We start from the raw sequence: 26,725 nt of genomic DNA, 5'->3' as shown, positions 1-26,725 counted from the left end.
AGAATTTAACTCCACAAATTAACAGCCTCCCACATATGTTAACTGGAAGCTTTTCAAGAAAACATAGAGATCACCTAAAACAGTTCTTCTAAAAATAGGAAACATTTATGTGATTTTTAAAATTTTTGTTCTAACAGAATGGGTGAAGAGTCTAATACAGTGGTTTTGGACATTCTAGGTAGTGTGTTCTATGACAGTTTTCTCTTTGGGCTGAAAACATTAATTTGGGGCAATGCCATGGGGTAAAGGTCGTGAGGTTTCAAAGAAAGACCTTATTTTCTCTCAATGTTGTATGTCTAATTCCAAGCAATTTTTAAAAACCAGTTATCATTGGTCAAATAGTGAAAAACAGATACTTCTTAATATTCTGAAGAGTATTCTCTTCTTTTAATGCCTTGACACCATTATTTTTAGAAATCACCACTCTGCCTTGTGTCTCATTCATTATGCAGTCTATATAAACTCCATGAGACATTACAGGAAGGAACACCATATAGCTTTCAAAAAACACTCATTCTGCCTTATCCATCAGCTATCACTGTGTAGCTGTCTCTTTACAGCAGACCAGGGCAAGCAGCCCTAAACACATTGACAATATAATGAGTGATCTATATCCCAAAGGCAAGATGCACAACATAACTGGAAGATTCTGTGGTAAAATGACCACAAGCTTTCTCACTACCTGTGAGAAAGGGGTTTCAATTAAATTCCACCCAATATCCAGAAGATACCATTCATTACCAAGAACAATTTACTTAAGCAGATACCTAACTGACAACTTCTTTTATTATCAGTCACACTACAAGAAGAAGGGGTTACAGAGATGAGTGAGAAGGTAATTAAACAAGTTATTCTTTTATTCATAAATTAATTTTTAATGATTAATATTTATCAAGCAGTGAGTTATGACTTGAGGGTGCAAGGCACTCAACCTAAAACTCCAGTTCTTATTTTATATTTTTTACAATGCAAGGTAGTTTTCTTTCACCATCCAATGCGCTGTATGCTCATAGATGATGGCCCATGTAAACACGTCAAATATATTTTCTAGCACCATTATTTTTGTCATCTTCCTCTTATTTATCATACCTGAAGCTTGTATAATGAAGCAAGCTGCTGAATAACAGTATCATTTTTATGTCTTTCTTGTTCTTGTTTAATAACAGCAACAATAAAAAAAATCTTGTGTGCTATGCACTTATTATGTCTGGCATTGGGCTAAGCACCTTATAGGCCTTGCCCCTTACATTAAAAATCCATAAAAAATCAGATAGGAACTGCTATCACTTTGACTTAATGAGAAGAAATTCAGATTCAGAGTGATTTACTCAATCACTGGAGTTAAACAGAATAGTTGGAGGCTCAGCTGAAACTCAAACCTAGGTCTGTTGCAGAGAAAGGTGACTTAGAAGGAAGATTTTCTTGTACCCACTTCAGTCTTCATTCATGAAGTCTTCCCAGGTCAGGAAAGTGTGAGCTGACTTTTAAAGAGTTGGATCAGAAGATTGACAACTTTTCTTTTCCTTTTTAACCACTGTTTTGATAATTAGGAAGGAAGGAATTTCTCTCTTACATGTTAATTCAGGAAGCCCCTGAATTAAGAGCTGGCCAACCTCAGTTTTAGTCATGGACCTATGTCCTTGGCCAAGACATTTACCATTTCCATGTTTGTTCATTTATAAAGTCATAATTCCAGGATTTATGGAATTTCTCACTTTCTCACTTTTGAGGATAAAATGAAAGAATGCTTGAGACAGCACTTTGAAAACTGAAAGAAATGTTCAGATGACATCAAAAAAACTGGGGAAGGGGAACAGGAAAAGTCACTAAGTTTTATGTCTCTTAGGTGTTATAATTTTGAAAGGCTAAGCAGTGTTAGATGCTGTCAAGTAAAAATGCTTGTTCTGTCAACTATTTACCTCCTGAAGAAACTTTCTGAACAAAGCAGAGGAAACAAAAATGTTAAAGGGTAAGTAGCTGAGAGCCATGGTTCAGGAAGCAGACATGAGGTCACTTATGCCTGGCTTGAAATGAGCTTGACTATTTCATTTTTCACTAAAAGATAGAAGTTGTGTCACTGTTGTTCTAAGTCTAACTTTCTTATTTGTTTCTATCTGATAAGGTTTACAAAACTTAAACAAAAATAAGGCAGGCAAAGTGCTTGGCCTTGTGCCTTGCACAAAGAAGATGCTTAATAACTGGTCTCTGAAGAGTCTGATACAGTAGATGATTTCCTCCCAATATGCTTGGATTTGTTTATTTGTCTGTTTTTGCAGTGCTAGGGATTGAAGTCAGGGCCTCGTACTACCAAAGTAAGCACTCTACCACTGAGATACATCCCACTGTATCTCATCCATTCCTGTATTTGCCAAGCCTGAGGGGCTTCAAGCCAATTAAGGTTAATAAAGAATGCAAGAAGATTAGATATATTAGGAAGTGATAAGATTTTTTTCATTGCCAAACTTCAATCAGGATCCTGAACCTTCATGTACTTCTTGTAAAAATCCAGTTTTATCAAGAACCCTGCTAAGTCAGTTTAGCAAGAAACCCCTACCCTTGATATCTTATGATCTCCAATATCTGATTGATTGAGTTTCCCACTCTTCTTCCTCCAGGTGATATCTGAACATATTGGCCTTTTTTCAACTAGAATCCTGTTAGGCTAGTTTATCTAGAATTCTCCTTACCCCTAATGTTTTCGCTTAGTCACTTTTTACTCACTGATCCACTTGCTCTTCCTTGGCTATAAATTCCCACTTGGCTGTGCTGTATTCAGAGTTGAGTCCAATATTTCTCCCCTACTGGAAGACTCCATTCTAGAAATACTTATACATACGATGATGGTCCTGAATAAAGTTTCCCTAACTATGAGTTATCAAGTATTCCTGAATAATTTTTTTCTTAAACAGAAGATTGGAGGTAAGATTGGTAGACTGAAACCAAATGATTTCACAAAGGTGATGTGAAGCAGAAACAAGAATCACATTGGCTCCACTTTGAATGGAGTAGGCAAGAGAGGTCACCAAGATCTCTTCTGATATAAAAAGCATTTTCTGGAATTTTTAGGAAAAGAAATTATTAAAAAACAAAGAAATTCTTTGGGGAATATGAGGTAATTTAGACTTCTGAATTTAGCAATGATAATATTCCAGTTCACTAAGAACAGACTAGCATTGCACTTGTTATCCTGGCTTTGTATCAGCAGCGCTCTAAAAGTGCCCAGGTCTGGACAATGAACTATACATATTCTCTCTACTTCTGAAGATTATTTAGAAGGATTTGGATGCAGCTTTTATAGAAGTTGTGAGGGCAGCACTTCCTCAAATAGCACAAATTTAAACTAATGGTTTCCTAAATTCATGGTCATATTTCCCAGGAAAAAGAGCCTCAGATTTAACTGGCGTCCTAATGAACACAGCCATGTCCTCTTCTTTCTTTTATCTAGATTATTCTCCTCCAAGATAATCACAACAATAATTTTGAAAAATAGGTCACCTAGATTTCAAAACTATTTTGTTTCTAGCCATCTGGAGCTGAGGAGGGTTTTGAAATTAGCTGTTCTTGGTATCATGGCAGAAACCTGACATTACACATTTATTTGCACATTCCCCAGTGTTGCAGCATTGTTCTGGGTATTTGATATTCAGAAGATGTATTAAGCATTGGAGCCTCTGAGAAGCAAACCACTCAGCATTTCAATTAGGATTACTGTGTTGTGCATACAAAACATCACTACAGAAAATCTTGGAACATGATGGATTGTACATGGTGGATTGTGTGGCTTTTAAGTAGGAAATATTGCCAAGCAGTTGTAAGGTAAATTCTCTCTTCCATGGTATTCTCACCCTGCCCTTGAACTTTCTTTTAAGGAAGGTATTTCATCCAAATCCCTTCCACTTTAGGTTGTCCGTCCATATTTAATGAATTATTCTCAGCACATTTAATCAACTCTGTATAAAGCTTTGATCAAATGGCATCTCAGAAGGTCAGTCATGTGACTCCATGTATTTCCCATAGGGCCCCAAACTACTATAAAAAAAATTAGTAGCTTCATTTACAATCATTGACACTTTTGTGCCCTTCCCTCATCTTGCTGATATAATTCTTAGTGTTCCCTTCCCCATGTTTCATGGGAATGCTTAGTTCTATTCACAACTGCTAAGTATCAACTCAGAAAACAGAGATAGCTCCTCCACCTTGTATAAAAAGTTGAGTGTGTTGGAATTTACATAGAGCTATTTCTTCCTGTCTGCTTTAGTGGTGTATACAGGAGAAAGCACAGGGCTCACTGTATTCTTCTAGATATGAATAATGATGAGCAGCAATGCTAATGCTAATATTAGTAATATTAATGATTCTGTGATGAACATTTCCAGGTGCTGAGGGCTTTACCTGCCTCACGTCATTAGTCCTCACATGTCATTACCTCGGAGATAAGTACCATCACGCCTATTGTTTGAGGCAGGAGACTAAGGTCTAAGGTTTAGAAGATTGCCCAATGTCTCTTTTCCATTAGATCAGGATAGAAACCCAGCTCATGCTGTGATATTTCTTTCCAAGGAAGAAGTTCTGACATAAGCAACACTATCCTGCCATTTGATGTTACTACATTAAGTTAGAATGCTTCTGCCTTCCTGGCATATTGAAGGACATGTCTAAGTGTGTGATCTTTATGAATCGTTTAGAATTAAATTGCTAAGAAATCACCTGTGTGAATGTACCTGTAATGAAGTCATGGTTTAGGTGAGGATTTTTTCAATCTATTAAACTTTGAGGCTCTTAAGGACAGAGATGGTGTCAATTATTTCATTCCCATTAATGAGCACAATAATTGACAAGTAGTTGTCAACAAACAATGCTGATTGAATAATGTGGCCAGAATTAAAAAAACAAAAACAAAAACCCATTACTCATGGTAATATTATTCACTTTAAATGTAAGAGTAGTTCAGAGATAGGAAAGCTGAAATGGACAGCACTGATCTAGTCTGGGCTGGGTCCTACAAGGGAGGGAATGAACAAAGAGCACTACTGCACTACTCTGTTCTCACTGCTCCTAATCATTGCCCTTTGGCACTGCCATTTTCCCTCTTGTTCCCTATGCCCTTTTGCATAGGATAAACTTTGCATCCTTTCATTTCCGGTTCCTGTTTCGCATCTTTTCATGTGATTATTGACAAAACCAATTACTTTCAAGAAGAACAGGAGGTATTGATTTGGGGATAAGATTTACTAACTACATGCAGATCACAACAAACTGTTTCTAATGGGTGTGAATAGTCTGATTTATCCTCTGTGTTGAAAGGGGGTGATGGGGGGGGACACCGAGGACCCTTGTGGATGTCTGTGTAAGAAGGAAGTGCTGTGCTGTAGGAGGCAAAGCAAACACCTCCTCCAGGAGTTTCTCCAGACATGTGCAGGGTCACAACACCCTCTCAGGGTGTTCCTGTGATCTGCCTATCCTGGGATGGGCCCTTGAAGGGCTCCTCTGCGACTCTTGCCATTTGTGTGTCTCTATTTTAGTGTGTTTCTTTCCTGCAGTCTCTACCAATACTATGACCTTGGTCAAATTATGAAACTCAATCCTTATTTTAAAAAGATAAGTTGATGTAAAACTCAAGACAACTGACAGAATATGAAAATGATTTTCAAATCCAAACGCACACCTCAAATGTTACTTACTCTTATTATTTTAGGTATTACATTTCAAAAGCTTCCACCAGTTCAATGATTAATGATTTGTTGATAGTAAGCCTTAATTAATTGTTGATCATCTCAATATTATTTTAATTAGGTATAATACTTAATTTTTTTTTTTAGCAATTATGTTTTCTAGCAAACATTCCTATTGGTAGATTCCATTTCTAGGAAAACTTTAGTAAATCAGATTTAGGACTTGTTGGAAGTCAGAATTTTGATAGTTCCGTTCTCAGTTTGGAGCCCAGCCTGTTACCACTCTGGACAGATCAGGGCAGATTAAAGGACACAATGCCTCTAAACCAATGTGCTTTTCCACCCCTCACTCCATAACCTGGCTTTAAAAAGCAATATAGTAAACAACTGCTTCCCAGCTATAATTCTTAGGAAATGGGATTTTCCAATTCATATAATTTCAAACATTGCCAAAACATCTTATTATAAACTGATTTTTTAAATTTAAAGAACATTAACTTTGAAGGAGGTATTCTTAGAGTTCATTTTATCAAAACCCTGGATTTTAAAGATTTCTGATATTGAGAATCTATGTGTGATTTTTACACAAATCTTATGGGAGCCCTTTATTGTCTATACTGGAGATATCCATGTAACTGGTAGCAATTTAGGAAATTTAGGATCAATATTCACACACAACTGCTCAGTATTATTATTTACCAATCAAGTTCCCAAATTAAGGAAGAAGAGAGGGGTCTTCGAGAAGAGATACTGAGCCTGGGAAAGATAAGATTTAATTGCTGTGCATGCATGAGGCATGTGATTTATGACCTGTGCATAACTGTTTACTCACCTCTCTTATCACAAAGATGACCAGTTAACCTTTTAGGAAAGATATTTGCTGAATATCTGATGTCAATCCCAGCAATCTCTATTAAAGAATATAATTTGGGCAAATATTCAGAACATATTATAATAACAGAGATTTTGAATGCTGTTTGTAATTTTCATTTCTGAGATTTAAGTATTGCCTGAACTGGTAAAATGAAAATACTTCCCACTTTGACGTCAAAACACCTCTCAATAAAATTAAGTGTTGAGCTGAAGCATATGATTATCACAGTTCATTTTTCTTTGTGCCATGTTCCAGCCCCTGCTGTAATTCTGTTCTTGCAGTGTTATAAATCAAGACTCTAAATAAAGACATAACTCATTGTGTATGTGTGTGTTCTTAGAACAACTACTCAAGTATGTTTTCCTAGACAGGGATAAATGGACATGAAAACCATGACTAATACAATGGAGGTGATGATGACATAAACTTGGAAATGAAGTTCTCAGAGCATAATCTTCAGACAACTCTTCCACTTTTGCAATCTTTAAGGCATACATTCTGACAAAGAATGTAATTAAACTACGTTTATCTATTTAAAATAATATATGAGGACTGGTTCTAGCAGCTGCTGATTAACTTTGAGATTCTTCTGCTCATGAAACTTACTCTTTGTTGGAAAATACGACCTTCCTATTTGAAGTATATATTGATTGTTCAAGGGACTTCACCTTGACATTTCAGATGTATATATTGTGCTTAAATCAAATTAAACCCCCTTATTACTTACTCTTTTTCTATCAGCCTTCTCCCCTACTATTCAACAGTGTACACTGCATTACTTTATACTATCTTCATATACAGATGCATTGTATTTCAATATTATTTGCTATCATTCTTTTTTTCTTCTTTCATCTTCTGCCTTCCTGCCTGCTCTCAGTCGGATCCATAATACAATCATATAATCATGTGTTCTCTCTCTCTCTCTCTCTCTCTCTATATATATATATATATATATACATGAATACATATATGTGCATATATAGATACATATGTGTGTATAGGATCATATATGTATTTATGTGTACATTTATCTTCTTTTTTTGAGAATTGAGGTTTGTACTCAGGACCTACACTTTGAGCCACTCCACTAACCCTTTTTTGTAATAGGCTTTTTAGAGATAGGGTCTTTTGAACTATTTGCCCAGATTGGCCTCGAACCAGGATCCTCCTGAGTAGCTAGGATTGCAGGTATGAGACTGAAGTTTGTCTCTTCAGTTTGGTGACCATTTTCTTTGCAGTGCAGAAGCCTTTTAGTTTCATGCAGTCCCATATGTCAATCCTTTTTCTTAACTGCTGAGCTATTGAAATTCTATTCATAAAGTTATTACCTGTGCTTATATGTTCCAGTGCATTCCCTAGTCTTTCTTGTGATAGTTTCATGGTTTTAGGTCTTACACTGAGATCACTGATTCACTTGGAATTGATACTAAGAAGGACAGGAAGGTAAAATAGGTCCTGTCTGGGTGTGGGAGAGGGAAAGTTAACAGAGAGGCTGAAAGAGAGTGAATATGATGGAGGCACATTGCATTGGTATTTGAAAATAGAACAACGAAATCTGTTGACATTGTTCTAAGAAGGAGGGAAGAAGATGAAGGATAATGATGGAATGGGTGAATCTAGTTAAGAAATGTTTTAAGCACACATGCAAATGTCACAATGTATCCCCCCTGTACAACTATTACATGCAAACAATAAAAGAAAAAAAAAGAAAACTACCCTCATTAAAGGTAGTGTAGATTCCTCTAATTCTTGCCCCTGATTTTAAACTAATTTTATCATCACTTTTTACATCCGATCATTCAACTTACTAAGATAAATTTGGGAAATAGGGAAGGCACAATCAATTAAATAAGTGGTACTATATAGCTCTCCAGGTTGTTCTTAATTTTTCTTTTAATTTCAGATTTTTATAATTTTATCATTTTTTTGGTGAGCACATTCAAATTTCTCTCTTCTAAATATTTTGAGATATATAATGATGTGTTGTTGTTAATTATATTCACCCTACTTAGAACTTACTCATCCTAGCTGGGCATGTGGTTCATGTCTGTAATTCCAGCCACTGGAAATTGGGAGAATTGTGATTTGAGGCCAGCCTGAGCAAAAAGTTAATGAGATTCCATCTCAAGCAATAAACTGGGTGTGGTTGTATACCCTCCCAACTATGTGGGAGGCCATAGGTATGAGGATCATAGTCCGAGGCTAGATCTGGGCAAAAATGCAAGAACCTACATGAAGCAAAGTTAGGGAGGCTCAAGTGATAGAGCACTTGCCTAGCAAGTATGATGCTCTGAATTCAAACCCCAATACGGAAAAAAAAAAAGAACTTATTCTTATAAAAAAATAATGTTACACCCATCTATCAACCTCTCTTCCTTGTCCATCCCCCTATCCTTCCAGTTGCTGGTAAGCACTATTCTGTTGCAATTCTTCTTGATTAAGTTGGGTGATACCAAGTTAAGTTAATGTAAGTGTGCTATCAAGTGCATATATGTAGATACACTTTTTCCTCACAAAATGTTATAATGGGTTTAAGTAGTAATGTCTTACAGACAAGAAAAACTTAAGAAAGTTCAATGTATGGAAAGTCAAGGTATAAGTCAAGCAGACAAGTTAATGACATTGACCTTTCTTTAGAGAACATTAGAGTTATGGCAGGAAGTATGTTAGTGCATGTTAATTAAAGATTAAGATCGCTGGCTTTGGACTGAGGAAAGTTTAGGATAAAATATTGTTTCTGCCACTTAGCAGATGTGGAATCTTGGACCAGTTACTTTTCTAAGTGTTAATCTTTACATCAGAAAAAGTGTAGTAAGAGTAGCAATTATCTCACATGACTTATAAAGATTTAATGCAATCATGATCTGGTCAGGAGGAAAATGCAGTTAATGTTAGAGTTTTAAGTAAGGCCTGAATGCAAAAGTCTACAAATTAAAAACAGTTACTGAGCACACATGTGATACCAACACTGGGGAGGCAGAGCCAAGGGGCATCATGAATTCAAGGCCAATTTGGGCTACATACTGGGTAAGACACTATCTCAAAAACACAAGGGCTGGGGATGAAGCTCGGTGGTAGTAGAACACATTCTTAGTGTGTACCAGGGCCCAGATTTGATCTACAGCAAGAGAGAGAGAAAGGGAAAGAGAGAGAGAGAGAGAGAGAGAGAGAGAGAGAGAGAGAGAGAGAGAGAGAGAGAGAGAGAATGATTAAAATGGACATTTTCAGAACCAGTTTAATTACCCTTGGACTTCATCCAAGGATCTTTAAACAACACAAAAAATTTGAGGTTGAAAGGAGGGGATTTCTGTTTGGATGATTTTGGAAACAGTTTTTGGAGGATCATATGTCACACTGGCTTCTTAACTGTCTCTGAAGGGTCCAGAGATCTTTTCACCTGTGCCTAAGAACAGCACTTGGAAGGGCACTGGGAGCCTCTTTGAGGTCTGTGTAGAATGGACTCCCAGACAATGACAACAGGGCGGGGAGTGGCGAGCCACAATAGACATTGCCTAGCTCCTGAGAGTAACAACTCTAAGAGTCCATCAGGGCCTTAGAAGGATTCACACAGGTAGAAGAGTCAGCTTTGAGATTATTTTTCTTGTAGACACAAAAGACTCCATGAGAAAAGGAAGCACGAAGTTCTCAGAAAGCAGTGTGAGCTTCAGTGACATCTTCTCTGACCCCTTTTCCAGTGCTCCAACTTCAGAGAAAAGGTTGGAGAGTCAGAAAAAAGACAAGGAGACACCCCCACACACACCTGCCACACACACATTAAACCAAGATCAGAGTTGTGATCACCCTCTGAGACTAGACAGTGTCATCTCTGAAATGAGACTGTGTAATTTAAAGAGATCACTGTACTTCACAAACTGACCAGAAATGTTGTATCTCCTGTTCTTTTTCCCTCATAGTCATAGAATGCCTACCTCTAATGTATACATTTTAAAGAAACCAATGAAAGATGAAAATAAAGTATATGGTACATTTTTCATGAGTTATTCTTGTTCAAAATATAACGAGTAGGGGCATAGACAGCTCTCAGTATTTTTAATCAACTGGAAAATCTTATTTGTTGGATACCAAACTCTCAATCATACAAGCATACAGGGCTCTTTGTTGAGTTTCACTTCTAATCTACCAGCCTGGCTTTAGCTGGAAGGCACCACAGGTGACGAGTGCTTGCCACACATACCCAGTATAATGTTGTGTTGAATAATATGTAAGTGAGAGTGCAGGCAGCATAAGATCTAATTATAAAATCAGAATGCAAGACATATGCCAATCACAGATGTAAAGAAGGAATGGGGGACTGATTGCCATTACGCACATCACACAACTTTATTTATTATCAGCACACTGTGAGGCCAGAGAGGACCTTACTGGACATTAGGGAGCTACGACAAACAGGTCTGATTATAATCATGTTTTTGTAGAACAAGCCTCTTTCCTGAAATTTCTTACTTCTGCCAGTTGACTGAGAGTCTTCCTCAGACTACAATTGAGAGGTTGTCCTCATGAACCTGTAACACAGCGGGAGGGACTTCCTCGTGAATGCTCAAAACAATTGCATTTCCATAAACTTTTGGACAACCTAGAAGTAACACGAGGTGGTGCCAATTATCCTGAAATCTTTGCTTTGCATGTTCTCTCATCTTGGAATACCCTGGCATAATGAAGCTAAAACTAAGGCTGCAACATCGGGGATGCCTCTGCAACCAGAGCTCAGCGGAGTGACTAGCACTACTTGCAATAGCTGGGAAAAAGTGTCTTATCATTAATGTGACCATCTTGAAGAGCAAAACTCATACACTTGGTTGATAGAGAGGGGCATTGTCTCCAAAATGAACTGTGAGTTTCTTTTGTGTGAGAAGACATATCAATGTAGTCATACATAGGGAGAGCTGGAAGGCCCAATGGGAGTGCTGATTGCACTCCCTCGAGGTATCCTAGACAACTGACTCCCCATCCTCACTTAGGCCTGACTCATTAGGAACAAATTGAAAAATACAGGGAGCCCTCTCTCTTCAGGCTTTGAAATACATTACAGATATATACTACTGCAGAGATCATGGTTAACTAAAATACCAACTTGGTAAGCTAAATTGCATATTAGGAATATCATTTCATGAAAGAAATATTTTACTTCACTTAAATGCTAAAATATTTTAAATATTTCTCCATATATAAGTATAAAACACACAGAATACATTTATCATAATTCTGATGATAATTGCACTGTAAAAAAATTTACATATACTATTAAAAAAATACAAATTTTGTAGCTTCAGAATGTGATACAAAATGCTATTTCTTAGTACAATTATGTGTAGAACTTATGTGTGTATTCTTTTGAATTACATTTTAAATTAATTTTCTAAAATGAGCACATATAACTTGTTTAATATATAAGAGAAAAGTTATAAGTATACATCTTTTCCTAGAAGCATGAAATGTTGCTCACTTCCTGCATTAATTCACCAGAATAATAACAAATACTTGTTCTACTTTGTATTTGCCCACAGAACTTGGTAATATATTTTTTAAAGAAAATAATTACACAGAAGACTGGAAGAGATGGGCAAAATTCATTCTAGACTTTAAGTAAGAAAGACAGTTTTCCTTCAGCAAAGCACAAAAAACATGTTTTCTTTCTAGCTCCAGGGAAAATCTGCGAGCTATAATTAGGTATTGAATAATGCTGTTAGTTTGGAATCAATGGTGAGTGCAATCAATCCCGTGCCTGAATAAAGCAGGGGTGCAGCATCAGCAAAACTCCTGAAAAGAAACAGCACTACAGAGGAACTCAATCTGCTTCCCCACGTCACCTAACCTTAGCGATCAAGCGCACAATTGTATTAGTGTTGGCTCAACCCTAAAATGTCCTGCTCAAGATTTCATTTAAACACACACACAAACACACACAGGCACACAGGGACACTTTATTAAAAGACAATAGCGCTGCCGTTATAAAACCACACCGCTAAAAGGGCACTGCTTTCTGATATTGCTTTGTCGGTGACCTTCTCTCTTTGTTCCCCTAACCTCAGAGAGCTATATATATTTTTATACCATTATATCTTTTAGTGGATTCCTTGTGGGACTTTGGCAGGGTCGCTACATGCTTCTTAAGATAACTAGAAAGAAATATCCTGAGCTGTCACAAAACCTTGATACTTATTTATCGAACGCAACTAGAGTTCAGGGAAGCCTGCTCTCAACCCTGGCCTCTCATGATCCTGTCATCTAATATTTCAACTCATTCTTGAGCTCTTCTGTGGCAAGGAGCAAAGGGGTTTTCTTTCCTCCCTTCCTTCATAAATATTCACTGAGCCCTTACTATGTGCTAGATCTATGGTAAATAACGAACGAAGTTTGACTCTCATGGAGCTTGTGATCTCCTGAGGAAAGACAGACTAGCAACAAAAAATAAATATGTATTGTGGTAGGCGATAAATGATAATTAGAAAGGTAAAACTGGGTAAAAGAATAGAGAGGTGGGGTTAACCTATGCAATTTAGTCATCCTCAATAAATACTTACTGTGTACATGATATAATCCCACATTTGTTATTTAGTTGGTCTTTCAAGAAATGATGACGTTCATCACTCCCACCCCCTCACCCACCTCCAGGTGTTTCCTTTTTAACTTGCTGAGTTGGTTATTGTCCCTACACTATTTTGGCGTTAGGAACAAATTAATTATTGAAATGTGAGTATTAGTTGTCAGAAAAATGTCTAATACCTTGCTTGGTACACAGTAGGTATTTTTTCAAGCCTTATTGACCTATGGCATTGAAAACTAAAGTAAGACTGAATTTTTATTCACTTTCAAGAATTGTCCACACTGTTTCCCAACCTGCAATGTTTGACTTTCTCCCCAAGAGAAACCTTTCAGGGGCTGGTAGTGTGGCTCAAGTGGTAGTGAGCCTGCCTTGCAAGTGGGAAGTCCTGAGTACAGCCCCCCACCGAGAGAGGGACAGAGAGAGAGAGAGAGAGAGAATCATAATCAACCAAATATGATCATGAGCACTTACTATGATGTGTTATGTTCATTCTTTAGATCGCCTTCTCATGAATCCTCACATTGACCCTGAGGGAAGTACTCCTGCATACTTGTGTTTTTAGATGTGGAAGCATGCCTCTCAAGGTTATCTGACCTGTTGTACACCGTGCAGCTTTCCAGAGGTACAATAGGCTTGGGTCCACAATCTTACCTGAAGCAAGGCAATGATCTTCATCACTCTCAAGCTACCACCTAAATATACCTCAGGTTACCATTTAGTTGGAAGCAACTTCTAATGTAGGTGGTAAAGATACAAAAGTCACTGACGGTTATTGAAAAATACTACTTGAGTGAGAATGATGTGGTATGTGTGTGTGTAGAAATCTTTTAATTAAGATCTGTGTATCTTTCACAATAAAATGCAGGCATTAGAATTTGATCTCAAAGGAAACTTATGGCCATGGTTTTTCTTTGTGCAGTATTGAGATTTGAACTCAGGACCTCATGCTTACCAGGCAGATGCTCTACTCCCTGAACCACGTCCCTAGCCCAAGCCCTGGTTCATTTTAAATTACTCTATATTAATTGTACAAAGGGGTTTCATTGTTATCTTTCCATACATGTATAAAATATACTTTGATTAAATCCCACCATGTATTGCTATTTGTCTTCCCTCCTCCCTTTAAACAATTTTATAAGGTTTCATTATCCTATTTTCATATATGCATATAAAGTACTTCAATCATAATTACTCTCCCCCAATTATCCTCTCCCTTCACCCTACCCCTACTACTGGTGCCTGGCTTAATTATCATTATTTCTGATTATTAAACCCAGTGAAGACTGCTGAAGCTTTTAGAGAACCAAATTTTGAGAAGATAATACCAAATTTTTAAATCCTGAGAGTACAGGATCCAAGCTTGGAAAATCTAAAAATAAATATATAGTTAGAAGGAAGGAGACTTTTTCATCATCAGATTCAGTCGGAGGAAACAGGGGCACTTTCTCAGGATAGAGCAACTACGTTTTCCTGACACAGCAGGACTTGACTAAGTTTCAGGAAATGCTTAATGGGTTTTCATTCAGACATGGCTGACAGAAGTATTTCCTTATCTAATGTTCTCCTGGAAAACACCTAGTGAGGACTAGGGATGTAGCTCAGTGATAGGGTGTTGGTCTAGCACATAGGAGTGCCTCAAACCAAACAAAACTAGGTGACAGAATTCATACCTGCACATGTACATGGAAAACAGAACGAATTGACCCAGAGACAGAACTCTATTCTGTTGGAAGAACAATGTACTGGAAAAACCTGCTCTTTTGGGAATTTAGGATCCCTTATGTTCTATAAACTAGTTTTTATATAAAAACGTGAACATGTGTAAATATGATAAGTATATAAAATATAAATAATAGATCATAAAATATAAAATAAAATCTATAATTTATATATATACATGCAGCATTTTTGGAGCCTGAAATATGTACAATACTCAAGAAACATTAGGTAGGTCTGTAATTGCAGAATTAAACACTGAACTCATAAAGCATCAATTGTATAACTATCTTCCTCCACTGTTACACATCTTCATTTGCTCATTAGTATAAATATATACTTTCATTTTCCTAAAGCTAGTTATTACTCAGAAATCCCCATGTACGTTTCCTTAAAGCACTCCTGTTGTTCACAGAATTGACTTTATCATTGGTGGCCTAGGCCTAGTAGGCCAATTGTTTGCTTTAGCTTAGTTTGAACAGTGATTTCTATATCTTTGACCATTTAAGCCATTTATTCTGCTAATAAAAAAAAAATGTCCCCAATGAGCCAGAGCCCATAAGTTGGTGCATTAAGGCAGGAGAGTAAGTTTTTCTTCTTAGTTGTCAGCAGGACCATCCTTCCACAAAGTGAAAGCCAGCCAGTGTCCAGCACTTAATGAAGATCAGGTAGCATGGACTCATGGGGCATGAAAAAGTCCGCCTGAGCACAGATGCCCCCAACTGGCCCACACACCTCTCCGTTTTCAGATGGGGGAGGGCAAAGGCTGGAAATACTACACATAGAAATGTCCCTGGAAGAAATGCCCAAAACACCACTTATAACAAGCCAGTGAGAGTTTCTGTCCTGAGAGTGAATCAAACCCTCACTAGCTTGTTATAAGAATACAAATTATGACACTGAACACAGCTGACCTGAGAACATGAGGCTCTAGAAACAACAATCAGGAATAATCAAAGATGCAAAGTGAATGAGTTTCCATCTGTCCTGATGGAGCTTGGTGGCTATGTGGCCAGTCTCCTGACCTCACTGTGAATTCAACAGCTCTCTACTAGTCTTCCCCTTCCCAGACTCTGTCCTGCAAGCCATCTTCAAGTTGCTGTCAGAGGTTACTAGAAGGCATCATTACTTATGTCAAGTCAGTAAGTGGCTCTTCCCCAGGTCCCTTACAATTTATTTAAACCACCCCAAAGTTTAAACTTGGCCTACCAGGTCTACCGCCCAGGTGTATTGTGCCACTCTGCCTACCTTGTGTTATGGTTCAGCCAGACTGCATGCTTACTATTCTCCACAGAGGCCCTACGTCTTTGTCTCTTTGCATCAGCTATTCACCCTGTTACGAGGCCTAAATGCAATAGTTTTTTCCAGGCCTGGGTTTGCTTAATCATTACCATTTTTTTCTTTTGGCAATACTAAGGGTTAAGCTCAGGGCCTCATGCTTGCTAAGCAGGCACTCTACCTCTTGAGCTACAGTCCCCATCCCTTTTTGCTTTATTTATTTATTTATAGAGTCTTGTGTTTTTACCCACCCAGGCCTCAGACAACAATTCTCCTGTCAATACCTCCAATGTAGCTGGGATTACAGGCATGGAAAAATCACACATGGCTTATTGATTGAGATGGGGTCTTGTTAATTATTTGTCCAAACTGACATGGAACCACTATCCTCCCAGTCTCAGCCTCCCAAGTTGTTAGGATAATAGCTATGAGCCACAGTGCCTGGCCCTTTTCTTACTACCTATTTACTTGTTGACATATATTTTCCAAGGTGCACCTCAGATGCCACCTCTTGCAAGGGGTCATCTTTCCAGACACTCTTATTTATGACAATTGGGAGCATTTACTGAATGTTGGCACTGCCTGAGCACTTTGCTAAAGGTTCCACAGATTTATATACAAGCAAGTGAAAATAGTGTAACACAGTGTTAAAGACTGCAGAGTGTCAGGTTGCAAATCCTGGTGTTATCACTTACTGACTGTTTGAAATAGAAAATGGCTCGTTTTGTCTGCTCAGTGTCCTCCTGTGAATGGGAAAAGACAGCCAATACTTATGAAGCTAACAGCTCTTGTGGAAATGGTAAGATGGTAATATCTGATAAAGTTATTATGAGGATTATATGAAATAATACCCATAAATCCCTTAAAACAGTTCTTGGCACACTGTAATTATAATATAATTACCTTGTAGCTGTATGCTACAAGGTAAATGGCTTTGTTATTCCATCCACTCTAAACCTACCTGATCTTATTTCTGTAATCTAGGCTGATTGGTGTCTTTTGGTTGCCTTTGGTTGGTTTGGCTCACTTGGGAAATGTGCCCTGAAAGGGCCAAGCATGTGAGAAATGTCAGAAAGGGGGACATTTCATAGTAAACAGGCTTCATTCTTAACCCAAGAGGCACAATTCCCAGTGGATGCCTTTGTGTTATTAAGATATACGAAAAAGGCCCCATGACAAGCGTTCTCCTATCTCACGGAGAGTGACTTTCACACATAGCATTTGTTTCTTTAGACACTTTCATCTCCAACGTGGTAAAAGCTACAAGATTAGAACTGGTGTGAAGTTTGAGAGCCAACAAGAAAGAAAGAGTAAGCACAGAGATTTCCCAAAGAAGATACTGCTAGTGTTGTCAAAATGCTCACACACACACAAAACCTATCTAGCTCCATCAATAACGAAGTCGTATTACATGAAATTGAAGCATTTGAATGTTCCTTAAAAATTCATATGTTAAAGTCCCAACCCACTCAGGGTGACTTTCTGCACACAGGGACTTTAAGAAGGTAACTAAGGTTACCACTCATTAAGAGTACAACTCTAAAGTTACAGGGTGGTGTCTTTGTAAGGAAAGGATTCCATGCAGATCTCTCTCCCAGTGCACAGAGAAGAGGCCTTGTGAGAACTCAGTGAGAAGGTTGCCATCTGTAGGCCAGGAAGATAGCCCTCACCAAAACCCATCCTTGCCACCTTACGGACATTGGTTGGACTTTTAGCCTCCAGAGTTGTGAGAAAATAAATGACTGTTGTTTAAGCCACCCAGTCTGTGGTATTCCACTATGGTAGCCGATACATGGACTCACCTTTGTATTGAATTATTTCCCATACTCCTATAAAGTAATGGTTCTGTTTTTCTAGTGAAGAATCAGGATGGCTTTTAAAAGAAAGGGTATTTGCTTCCTTTTCAAGTCAAGAGTTAGGAGATCTAGCTTGGACTTTTGGGCTTTTATACTTCAGACAAAAAAGAATTAATATCACCCCAGGTGTAACCTTTCTTTTGTAAATTTTTTCTTTCGTAATAGTCCCTTCTTGAACTACCTCCCTAAACTTCAAGCATGGACAAAGGGGCACAGGGAGACAAAGACCAGCCACATAGCTTTGAGTACACTTAAGGATGACATAGGCTCATTGTTAGATGGACTTTACTCCTTTTACTTCTGAAATTTAAATTTTTTCTAGTTGCAAAGGATTTTACAATTCCATCCCCTTAGCCAGTGACACTACAAAAATTTTGGTTAGAGAAGGTGGAATAAACCTGACTGCTGAGGTTCCTTAGGCCTTAAAGGGCTGCGGGTTGAAGCAGAGCTCACAATGAACAACTTCATAATGAATAAATGACTTCTTTCCAAAAAGTACTTTTGAGGCCTGTTCTGTGCCTGATGTTGGGCAAGGCCACAGCAAGAGAGCAGCAAGACAGCGGCCTGTGTATTTGCTTCAGCAAACACAGATCATCAAGTAAAACTGACCAAATTAATAATGAGGACATTTCTGATGATGGAAATCACAGAAAAGAATATAGCATAGAGTAATGGATGATTTTAAATTACATTTGGAAGGAGACTGAACTGTGGCCAAGAAGGCTTCTCAGGGATGCTCTTTGATAGATAAGGAGAGTTCAGCTATCCTATGATGGGAAGAATTCAGGGCAGTTAGGAAAAAGGCTCTGTGGAAGGAATTACCTTGTTCTGAAAATCAGTATAAGGCTGGTGGAGTGGCTCAAGTGATAGAGAGCCTGCCTAGCTAGTGTGAGGCGCTGAGTTCAAACCCCAGCACTGCTTAAAAAAGAATGAATGTTGAGTAAATACTTTGCTCACGCCTACAATCCTAGCTACTCAGTAGGCAGAGATCAGGAGGATCTCGGTTTGAAGCCAGCCCAGGCAAATAGTTCGCAAGACCCTATCTCGAAAAACCCTTCACAAAAATAAAAAGGGTTGGCAGATGGCTCAAAGTGAAGGCCTTGAGTTCAAGCCCCAGTACCACAAGAGAGAAAGAGAGAGAGAGAAAGAGAGAGAGAGAGAGAGAGAGAGAGAGAAGGAAAAAAGAAAGAAAGAAAGAAAGAAAGAAAGAAAGGAAGGAAGGAAGGAAGGAAGGAAGAAAGAAAGAAAATGAGTATAAAGGATGGAGCGGCTGGGGCAGAAAGGAGCACTGCATCAAGGAGGGCATGCAGACCATGATGGGGAAAGCTGGGGATATATTAGTAGTACTTGAGAGGCCTTTGTAGGGGTTTAAGTTAAGTGAGTGACATGATCTTATTTCATTTTTACACAGATCACCCTCACTAATTCAGCCTATAGTCTGTTTTTGTAAATAACCCAATCATTTAAGTATTGTCTCTAATTGCTTTTGGGCTGTAAGGGGATATTTGAGTGCTGTGATAGAGTTAGAAGCTCACACGACCTAAAATATTTACAATCTGGCTTTTCACAGAGAAAAAAATGCTAGGGTGGAAGCAGGAGGAGCACCAAAGGCTGTGGTTCTCCAGTGTAGAAGCACTGGAGTTTGGACTACTGTGGTGGGTGGCAGTGCAGATGTAGGGAGGCGGGCAGATCTAAGACATGCTTTGCAGGGAGAGCTAGCAGAATTCACTGATGAATTAAACATGGCGGGGAGAGAGGACAGGAGAGAGAAGGAATCAAACTATTTTTGACTTGAACAGCAGAGTAGATAACAAGGCCATATGCTGGGGGAGGAGCAGCATTGTGGAAAGGATGAGAATGAGGAAATGTTGGAGAATGCTCAATTGGAATAGCCTTTCTATAGGGCTGCTATGTTGTTTTGGTTTCCTAGGTCCTCAAAGTCATGTAGTGACTTCTTTTACCTCATTGTTTTATAACACAAACCAAAGCCATGTAACTAGTAGTATACCTGACATTTGCTAGGATGCTAACCTATAAACTCTGTGAAGATCATACAGTGGTTCTCACCATTCTTTCTCCATGTGTAACCTGGGAACTGGCAGACAGTACAAACTCAGTAAATATTAATTTTGAAGCCAAGAAATAGCAAACATTTACAGAGAACTTACTATGGCATCAGACACTCAGTGAGGCACTTCATATAGATTTTATTGCTTAATTCTTTTTTTGGAGGGGTACTGAGATTTGAACTTCAGTGTTTTGTGCTTGCTAGGAAGATACTCTACCTGTCGAGCCACACACTCCCAGCCATTTTGCATATGGTTATATTTCTGAGATAGGGTCTCACATTTATGTCCCCTGGATGGACTACAATTCACATAGTTAAGATGACAGGCATGTGCTACCATACCCAGCCATTGGTTGAAATGGGGTCATGAGAACTTTTCGTTCAGTCTGGACTTGAACTGATATCTTCCCAATTTCTGTCTCCCAGGTAGCTAGGTTTACAAGCTTGAGTCACCACTTCTGGCCACTTCACTTAATTCTTACTACTGCCTCTCATTGCCGGTTGCTGTTAACTATACTAATTACACAAATTTGGAAACTGAGAGTTAGAGAAAGGGACCAAAAGTACCAATGCCTACACAGCATCAAATTAGGATATATGAGTGAGTACAGGAGACCATGTAGTGACTAATGAGAACTGATAGGGCCACAGCCTTCCTTAAATGGGCAACGAAATGAGCAAATTGCTCATGAGAGCAATTGTTCTTTGTAAATGTAGCCACACAGTACTGCCAGTTCTGATTTGTCAAGAGACGCTGGAAATTATTTTGTAACTGTGAAGTTTCTCAATTAAAAATAAAAAAAGATGGCTTAGAGTAAGCACTAAAGAATTCAAACCTAGCAGCCTCCTGTCATATACTTTTTTTGTGTGGTAAAAGTTCAAATCAATCCTTGATAAACATTATTGGTGAATGTGGTAGTCACACTTCCCTGTGAGGTCAGCCAAATATATTTTTTTGTTATTGTTGAAGGTTTTTTTTATAATAAGGGTCACACTAGGCACTTGCTTTTTGAGTCTAGAACACTGTATTCATTCTCTGAGATCTGAATATGTGTCTGGTGACAAGGGTGAAATATCAAATCATATTGCCTGAGTGGCTCATGAATTCCTGCGGTCCTCCTGACACAACAGTGCTGTCATGCTGACCTCACTGAGTCACCAAGCTGTGCGTATTTAGAACTAAAGATATGGAATGCTCCTCCACGCACAACTTTTTATGTAACATTTTATAGTGTATATTAATTGTCCGAAGTAGTTGGCTGCACTATGACGTTTTCATGCATGCATATAAGGTACTTTGAGAATATTTACCCGCCTCCATCACCCACATTTAGTATATCCTTTGTTCTTCTTCCCTCTGGTCTGTTTCCTATTCCCTGGGATTCCCTTCCCCTTCTACTTTCACATCTTTTTCTTTACTTTTTTTGATTCCACATATGAGAAAAAACATCTGACACTTTCCTTCTGGATATCATATTGATGTTCCAACTTAATTTCATAAAGATGAGGGATTAGAAAATGCTAGCAATGACTTATCTTTGAAATTTTTGGTATGACTTTTAAATAATGTAATGAAGAGGGAGACTGGAAGTTTAAAGTTTCTAACAAATTCAATTTGGTGAGCAATTACTGTATACCTATTATGTGTCAGATGCTAGCTATATCCCAAGATACAAAGTGAATTTCATTGCCTCCTCCCACTAGTACAGTCCAGTGGGACATATGGCCCATAAAAATAATAAATTAAGCCATATACTATAATAGAAGGATTACAAAGTACTCTGGGAACTTAGATAATAGAATGTTTAGTAATGACCTCATGGGGGCAGAACTGGGACGTCTAGTCCAAGGAAAGCTACACAGGAAAGATTATTATTCTGCCCTGACTTTAAGTTGACTTGAGTTGTTTCAGATTTCAGGTATACGAAGAAGTGCATTCTGAGTAGCTAATAGCTACAAAGTTTACCACAAATGACACGATTGAGCTTGCATTTAAAACTCATTCCTCACAATAACTCAATAAGTTAAGATTCTTTTAAAACTCTACTTTTCAGATTAAGAAACCAAGACCCAGAAATATGATATAATTTAGCCAAGTCCTCAGAGCTAGTTATGTGGAATGTTGGTTGTCTATTTCAGGTCCATATGACTGGAAAACGTGCTGTTTAAAGTACTACACTCTATGTCCAGGTAGGGTAAATAACACATGGAAATAAAATACTTTGATCTGAGGACTAGAGACTAGTCCAATATGAGTAGAAGATGTTTGTACAAATATCCATATAAAGGCCTGTTTTATCAAACAGATGAGTATATCAGTGAAAATGGAAGGGACCAACACATATATTTATTCAAGTTTTTTTTTTTTTGGTGGAACTGGGATTTGAAATCAGAGTCCCACACTTGCAAAGCAGGTGCTGTATATTTAATTTTTTAAAAGGAATATTTATGTAATTACTGTTTGACTACACTGAACAAAATGAAAGAATAATAGTTTTAAAGAATTACTTTTCAAAGCGTTTTATATTTTCACGGAGTTTTAAGGAGAAGAATTCTATTAAAGACAATTTTTATTTGTGCTGGCTTTATTAGGAGAAATCACTTTAATCAGTAAAAGTCAGTAAAACATGACAAGGAGACTTTGCCCTCACTCTTACCCTGGCTCACACAAAGAGTCTAGGGCATCCTAACCACTTAGCCTCAGAATTACAGCATATTCTACCTTCTGAGCTATTCAAAGAGGGTCTGTGAGCAGTTCTCATGGTTACACAAACATGAAACAGAAAAGAACTTGCTCAGCATGATGTGTTGCATTCATGCTTCTTTGTTTGAGGAACTGAAAGCACTTTACAAACAAGCTCTAATAAATCTCCTTAAGACAGTTGCTTACTGAGGCCAATAGGAAAAGGGGACCAGGAACTAGAGAAAAGGTTAGATCAAAAAGAATTAACCTAGAAGGTAACACCCACGCACAGGAAATCAATGTGAGTCAATGCCCTGTATAGCTATCCTTATCTCAACCAGCAAAACCCCTTGTTCCTTCCTATTATTGCTTATACTCTCTCTACAACAAAATTAGAGATAAGGGCAAAATAGTTTCTGCGGGGTATTGAGGGGGGGAGCGGGAGGGGGTGGAGTGGGTGGTAAGGGAGGGGGTGGGGGCAAGGGGGAGAAATGAACCAAGCCTTGTATGCACATATGAATAATAAAAGAAAAATGAAAAAAAAAATAAAATCCACTGGGTAAGCAAAAAAAAATAAATAAATAAATAAAAAAGAAAGACAGTTGCTTGTGGGAACTCTTTCCAACTCAATGGAGACCAGGACAGGTAAAGGGAAAAGAGAGACTGGGGGTTAAGAAGGGGCATGGACAGGTATCCACACTGTCTAAAGTCTCTAAAGAAAAGCAGAGCTGTGCACATTTGTCCTTTGATAGGACTTAATGTAAATAGGCTGCACTGTACCCTTCCCATGTGGTTGCTGATGTATCTGGATTTACCATTTGTTAACACAGGTGAGCAACAGCGAGCAAAACACCAGAAGCACAGAGAGTTGGGGTGGGAGGTAAGAGAAAGCCAAGAAAAAACAAAAGATTGCAGAGCACTGTACTCCCTGGTTTTCAGACACTGTGTTAGATGCTGTCTCATTTTATACTAGGGACTCAATAAATGCTAATTTTCTTCCCTTCACATAATATATTGTCTGATTCAAGAAAACTGGTTTTCTGGGAGAAAAAAAAAGATAGTTCTTGTAGATGAATGCTGCTGATCAAGAAAGAAGCTAACCTATGTCTGCTTGGAGGCCCAATAAGAAAAGTTAAGTACGGTGCTGGTTCGAGATCTGCTTATGCATTCTATGTACTGTTTATGCCTTTGCAAAGCCATTCAATTCAAGGAAACATCATTTATCAAAAATGAAGAGCCTAGAAGAAGACAGAAATATTCACTGGGATAAAATGTTTAAATTTTCCCTAGTGAAGCAGACAGTTAAGGAAATGGAGAACTCCTCAGAAATGCAGTTGCTGCTTTAGTTGTTGACTTTGGTTGCAGAGCAAAGACTGATGTGGCATGAGGGAGACATTTATCGAACACAGGATTGTTGGTCCCTGTGCTTTATAAAAATATAGAGAAGATCTTTAAGGAGTTATTTCACAAGACAAGTGAGCTACTCAAGGATAGTATCCCATTGGTTCAGAGTCAAATAGACTGGGTGTGAACCCAGCTTCTGCCCCTTAGTCAGGACCTTCTATGTTTTCCAGATGCTTTCCACCAGGTGGGTTTCTTATCTAGGAAATGAGCAATAATAATAGCATCTATAATATCTGCCTCTCAGAAAATCGTGGTAGTGATACATATGGATATTTGGCAGTACCAGGCATATGGTAAGAAATCCAACACATCTTAGTTTATATTGATCACATATTTTAAGATCCTGGAGTGATAATGTACTTATATCTAAGGTTTGGTATCAATCTACATAGATTTTAAAATATTACAATAATTTTTCATAGAGATGACAGAAAATTTAACATTGGAGATTTATTTCAATCCAGAGGCTCTGCTTTTTTATTTTCTTTGAATTGTATCCAGAATGAGTTTTGTTTTTTCTGAATTTTATTTATGAATTAGCATACATTAATAATATGGGAGTTTCATTGTGATAACTCTGTACATGTGTACTTTGAGCAAGTTCAACCCCTCCATTATATTCCCATTCTCCCCTCTCCCCCCCACCTTTTCAGATAGTGTTCAGTGGGTTTCATATTTTCATATGTGTGTGTGTGCACACACTGTACTCCAATCCCCTTCACCCCTCATTGTCTTACCTTCAAAATGTAACCCATGATTTTTTAAAACTGATGCATCGGCTATGCCATGTGTATCTAACTATAAAGGACAGACTTATCTATTAAAAGGTTATTCATCATAGGTTTTACTTTAGGCAAAATAATCACATGTAGTAAAAAAACAGTTTATAGCTAGCATTTGTTGCCCTTAACGCAGAGAAACTAAAGCAGATACCTTAAAGCAACTGAGGCCAATAGGAAAAGGGGAACAGGTACTAGAGAAAAGGTGAGATCAAAAAGAATTAACCTAGAAGGTAACACCCACAACACAGGAGATCAATGTGAGTCAATGCCCTGTATAGCTATCCTTATCTCAATCAGCAAAAACCCTTGTTCCTTCCTATTATGGCTTATACTCTCTCTACAACAAAATTAGAAATAAGGGCAAAATAGTTTCTGCTGGGTATTGGGGGGGGAGAGGGAGGGGGCGGAGTGGGTGGTAAGGGAGGGGGTGGGGGCAGGGGGGAGAAATGAACCAAGCCTTGTATGCACATATGAATAATAAAATGAAAAAAAAAACAGTTTAGTAAAATTTCAGAAAATAATAAAGGTCCCTAAAATCTAATTCCTCCAATTAAAATGCTATGAGACATGTAATAAGAGCACAGAAATGCTGAGTTACCAAAATGTCAACCAGTAGTTAGCAATTTTACAACTTTATCTAATAGTTATAGCAGAGTCCATGGAAATGTAGCAATTAAATGATTTAAATAATTTCTGTTGGTAATGGGACGCTTAGTGACTAATTGCTAAGATGCATGTGAAAGCTAATTTAAGAGGTAAAAATAACTTCTTTGAGAATACAAATTTAATATGAAATACAGTAAAGAAAAATATTTTGGAAAAACTTAGACAACATATACTCTATACCATATACCAAAACAAGCTTCAGGTGCCTGTGATTCATGTCTGTAATTTAGCTACTTGGGAGGCTAAGAGGATCACAGTTCAAGGCCAGCCTGAGCAAATAGCTTGTGAGATCCTGTCTCCAACATAATCAGAGCAAAATGGACTGGAGATGTGGCTTAAGCAATAGAGCACCTGCTGTACAAGCACAAAACCCTGAGTTCAAACCTCAGTCCCATCAAAAAGAAAAAAAACCATTCAGTTTGCATAATGAGTTAACTATAACCTTCAAATCACAGAAAAACTAGCTTAAAATAAGCTACCAGACCTATGAAGCTTCCAAATGTTTGAAAAATGGAGACAGTAAATCACAAAGAAAAAGTTTAACAGGATTTACTGTAAAGGCATTAAAGTTTTATACAATGACAACACCATTACAGAATACAAAAAAATACCACATACACATGCAAATGCCAAACCCAGGAAAAAGCAAAATAAAACTCTCAAGAGTGTAAATTATGGAGCATGCATAGTCTAGGAATATTGTTCATTTTGTTTTGTTGTAGTGCCAAGGGTCAAATGCAGGGCATCCTCAGGTGTATTACTGAAGGTGCTCTCACTAGTGTCCCTACCACTGACTGGAACCCTAAGGGACACTAGTCCCCTACTACTTACTTGAAAGTATCCTTCTGCCTGCTCTATTGCCTTGGAAACCTCTCTCTATCTTGTCACACCTCTGATGTCCATTTTTGGTAATAAAAGCCTCAAGGGTTAGAGAGAAGAAATATGTTTTAAGATTTAAAGCATGTGTTTAATAACTATATTTGATCTGATTTCTATTACTGGGTAAATTCATCCCCAAAAGTAATTAAGAGGAAAAGTGAAAACACATACCTAAAGATGTTCCTATTAGTATTATTTAAGAATGAAAAACAAAAGAAAATAAATGGGGAGGGGAGAGGAGAGGGAAGAAAATAAGGAGAAAGGAGGAAGGAGAAACAAGGA

At 37.9% G+C, this 26,725-nt stretch overlaps 1 protein-coding gene across 3 annotated transcripts in view; it reads right to left on the bottom strand.

Annotated features, from left to right (window-relative positions):
* Nucleotides 1-26,725, bottom strand: part of Jakmip2 (janus kinase and microtubule interacting protein 2) — a 149,322-nt gene that overhangs the window by 102,622 nt on the left and 19,975 nt on the right. The gene's annotated exons all lie outside the window — the stretch shown is intronic.

Source organism: Castor canadensis, chromosome 6 (assembly GCF_047511655.1).
Source record: "Castor canadensis chromosome 6, mCasCan1.hap1v2, whole genome shotgun sequence".
In the NCBI taxonomy this organism is placed as follows: Eukaryota; Metazoa; Chordata; class Mammalia; order Rodentia; family Castoridae; genus Castor; species Castor canadensis.
This window is presented reverse-complemented; position numbering and strand designations above follow the sequence as displayed.